The sequence below is a fragment of the Saimiri boliviensis genome, chromosome 4, assembly GCF_048565385.1.
Source record: "Saimiri boliviensis isolate mSaiBol1 chromosome 4, mSaiBol1.pri, whole genome shotgun sequence".
Lineage (NCBI taxonomy): Eukaryota > Metazoa > Chordata > Mammalia > Primates > Cebidae > Saimiri > Saimiri boliviensis.
In genome coordinates, this window is record NC_133452.1 from 165,883,381 (window position 1) to 165,888,150 (window position 4,770).

Here is a 4,770-nt window from a genome sequence, read left to right on the forward strand (position 1 = left end):
TTTAGCTGTGCAAGAACTATCGGTGTTTCAAGTAAGATCTCCCTGGAAAATTCCTTTCTGGACAGTCCTGAAGAGTAAGACACCATTATTAATACAAGCTACGGCATAAGGGAAAACTGCAAGTTTGGAGAACTTGGAAAGCCGGCCTCCAGATTACTGTACAATACTCAGAAAAATACTCTGATAGAAAAGACTTAAGATTAGATCAATTTAAAGAGAAAGACTGAGGAAAACTGCCAAGTTGTTTCAGGACTTTAAGAAGGAAGAGTAAGACTTGTTAGTAAACTTACTCTCATTTGGTCCTAAATGAAAGACAAATAGAATAAAACTAACATTTAGAATAAGTAAATATAACGATGAAAGCTTGAGACATCCTTGATTGGTTAGTTTTATCTTTCAAATGTCCAGATGTCTGGTGGAAACCATGAAATCCTAAAAGCAACAAAGTGACACAAACGTATTTCCTCAGGGACTCCATCTTTCTGCTCCTTCTTCATTTATAACGTGAGAAGGCTGAAAAGTTACTCTTTAAAGCTTCCCCCGACCCTCACGGTCCGTGATTATAATCTGAAGAGTGGCAGGCCCCGGAAAGGGTCCCTAGGACGCCGGCCAGCGTCGGTGACCCGCCGCTGTCCAGAAATGCCGGCAAGCGCTGAACCCAGTAATACACAGCCCGAGGCAAACCTGGAAGGTATGTATGAGCCTCACAGCCGGGAATTCCCGCAGACACTGGGAGCCGACCCCTCACCCCGAAGGGTCCCAAAGCACTTTGGAGAGGGAGAGCTTCCCGCGGATCCGCCTGGGATTGGGAGGACGGGGGTGCCCTCTACACCAGCCAGAGCCTGAGGGGCCCAGCGGCTGGAATACAGCAATCTCCCGCCCACCTGCCCGCCGCGCACGAAGGACAACGTCGCTCACCTGCGGCCGCCGGCGCCAGCAGGGCACTCCCTCCTAGCGAGCGAAGGGCGGAGTCCTCACACCCTTTCCGGAACCGGAACCCATCAAAAGCGATGCACAAAGGCCGGAAGCGGCCGCGGAGGCGCCCTTCCGCTGCCGCTCCCGGAAGGGGGCGAGGGCCTTTCGACTCAGTAGTGTTTCCGGGTGCCTACGCGAGAGTGATACTCAGGGCTCTCAGGCCCGCAGGTGACAGGTACGGGTTTAGCTTCCAACTTTTCTTCACCCAGCCATTGTCCACACTTCCCCCGACCCGACGGGTGGTGGAGGCTTGTAGAACTGAAGACTGGGAAATCCCTTGCGTCTCCATTCACTTTGGGTTCGGAGGTCCTTTCAGACTCCACGCTTAGTGGTGGCGAAGGGACTCCTTCCACACAGCCTTCTCAAGGGCGAGCCTGCTGGTTTCTGCTGGCTGTTTTGCCATCCACGATTCTCTTGATGTTCTTTTTTATGCGCTTATGATACGATAATACATCAGAAAGCCCAGTTCAATGGAAAAATATATAAAAAGAATAATTTAGTGAAAAAGCAAGATATAAAATTAACACACTAAAGTCAACGCCCTTCATATATGTGAATAGTCAATGATAACGAGTTACAAGATATAATGGAAGAGAATACCTTTTTTACAATAGCAACAAAAAAAGTGAAAATAGGAATAAACAAGAAATGAGGAAAACTTCTCTGGGGGAAGCTTTAAAACACTCCTAAATGGCCAAGTGTGCATTAAACAAATAGAAAGCAATATGCTCTTCTTGGAAAGACTCAAAGAGATCCACCCTTCCTAAATATGTATGCAATGATACTATTCCAACGAAAATATCAACCAATATTGTTCTGGAATTAGATAACCTGATTATAAAGGTCAAGTGGGGACATAAGAATAGACAGGAGCCGGGCGCGGTGGCTCAAGCCTGTAATCCCAGCACTTTGGGAGGCCGAGGCGGGTGGATCACAAGGTCAAGAAATCGAGACCATCCTGGTCAATATGGTGAAACCCTGTCTCTACTAAAAATATAAAAAATTAGCTGGGCATGGTGGCGCGTGCCTGTAATCCCAGCTACTCAGGAGGCTGAGGCAGGAGAATTGCCTGAACTCAGGAGGCAGAGGTTGCGGTGAGCCGAGATCGTGCCATTGCACTCCAGCCTGGGTAACGAGCAAAACTCTGTCTCAAAAAAAAAAAAAAAAAAAAAAAAATAGATAGGAAACCCATGAAAAAGAACAATGGTTAGGGACAGTCTTTTCAGGTACTGGAACATACACATATTATTTTAGTTTATTTATTTATTTATTTTGAGACGGATTTTCGCTCTTGTTACCCAGGCTGGAGTGCAATGGCGCCATCTTGGCTCACAGCAACCTCCGCCTCCTGGGTTCAGGCAATTCTCCTGTCTCAGCCTCCTGAGTAGCTGGGATTACAGGCACGCGCCACCATGCCCAGCTAATTTTTTGTATTTTTAGTAGAGACGGGGTTTCACCATATTGACCAGGATGGTCTCGATCTCTTGACCTTGCGATCCACCCACCTGGGCCTCCCAAGGTGCTGGGATTACAGGCTTGAGCCACCACGCCTATTTTAGTTTATTAACAGAGAAAGAATATACCAGAAATAGATGCAGGTATATAAGGATATTCAGTACATGATGATGGTGACATCACATATAAATGGGGAAATGAACCATTTAGGAGTTGTACTGGGATGACAACCATTTGGCAAAGCTAAACTGGAATTGTATTTCCCATCACACATCACAATCGAGAGAAATTCTAAATGGATCTGAGATCTAAATGTAAAAAATCCACCTATACATGTATTAGAAGAAAACATGAATAATAATTCTAACACTGGGAATGGGGAAACATGTCTAACCATATGACTCAGAATCCAAAAGCCATACAAGTAACAAGTCTGACTACATGAAATTAAAATGTATTGCTTGTCAAAAAAAATACCGTAAGTAAAGAAAAAGGTTTGCAACATGTAGTGAAAATGGCCAGAAGATAGTTGACAGAATAAAAATGCTAGTAGCCCTCAAACATCTGTAAAAATGTTTAACTTCACTCAAAATATGAACATATGAATTGAAAACTATGCTGAGTGAGGTACCATTAGTCATTAGATTGGCAGTGGTCCAAAAGTTTGGTAGTACACTCTACTCATGAGGAAAGGGAAACTCTTAACATATTCCAGTGGGAATGCAAAATGGTATGACCCGTAGGTGGGAAAAATAATACTACACAGCAAAATTATGTATGTAAGTTTACCCTTTGTTCCTGCAAAGATTATGCATGTAAGTTTACCCTTTGTTCCACTTCTAGAAGTTCATCTCAAAGATACTTTGACAAAAATATGAAGTGACATACACACCAGATTAAATGGGATCGGGGGAGACCTGACTTTTAAAATGCTAAATATGAGGGAATGGAATTGAGAAATACTCAGGAGAATAAATGGATCGGGGCTTCGTCATTGATTATGTGGGGGTTAAGAGAACCAAAAAAAGCCTGGCATCATCAGAGCATGTTGGTCCCTCCACCAAGACCGGGGACACTAAATGACAGGTAGTATTTTGAGAAGAAATGTATGAGCTCAGCTTGGCCATGTTAAGCTTGAAATCCTGGAATGCATCACTCTGTAGATGTTGCTATTTGCTAATGGATTGATTTAGGGATTTGTGGGTCTAGGAGTCATGAGAAAAGGGTTAGCTTGAGATCCATATTTTGGAGCCTTCTACCTTTCAGTAATTGTTAAAATGATTAAGATATCTCACGAAGTGTGTGATGCTAAAAGACAGCCTAGGACAGGTTTCTGGAGTGCCCTTTTATAGACTCTTCTTTCAGGGCATCTGGGAAGTAGGGAGAGAGAGATCCCTCCTCATACCTTGCCAGGGCTCAAATCTTATGTGAAGCCATACAACATCTCAGAAAACAACAGACACAGAGAAATTATTGGAAAACAACTTGAATTCAACCTGGAAATGAACCTCAAGCTCACTTTGGGGTTCTTTTCTAGGCATCTAGAAAGATTTTTGCAACTCAGTGTTTTCCAAGTTCCACTTGGCATGACTTACTGCAAGAAGCTGCTTTGAAAGTCTCACTTAAAAAGTCAGCTTACACCAAGGGTGATTGACTCGGCATAGTTCCCAGGGACATAGTTAAAACAGTCAACTTTTTGTCGTAGATGCAGTGTAGCCACAAGAAAAGAGCATCTAAGCACAAAGAGATCTTAAGACAGAGAACTCTGAGTAAAACCATTCTCCATCTTTTGACTCTGGAGAAACACAGGGATATAGAGACAAAGAGCAGACAAAAATGGATCTCCAGAATACCTTTATTTTAAACAATTTTTGTCTAATGTTATTACTAACACTTTTTGGGCATTTTACTAACCAAATAACTAACATTTAAAAAGGAAAAAGTTTCTTGTGATATATTGGCAAGCCTTCTAACTGCCCTTAAAATCAAAAGGGAAAAAAAGCAGATGTTGAGATCTAGAATTCAAAGAATAAGAGAAAAGGTAAAACTGTAATATCAGAGGTTCACTCTGTTACTTTGTGAACATGAAAGCATGTATAAACTTGATTGCTCTTAATTGTGTCAGGTTTATTTAGTGAGATTGAAAGGCGATGGAGACAATTGAGAAATTATTTAAGAAAAGGTTCCAGTAAAGGCTTATTTTTCCTTTGTACTTTAAATCTGAGGTGGATAAAGGTATTGTGGAAAATTAAAGATGGCAACAAATTTTTTGACATTTCCCATCAAGATGGTGGGGTCTATGTTACTTTCCCTTGAATCTGAGTGGGTTAATGATTGATT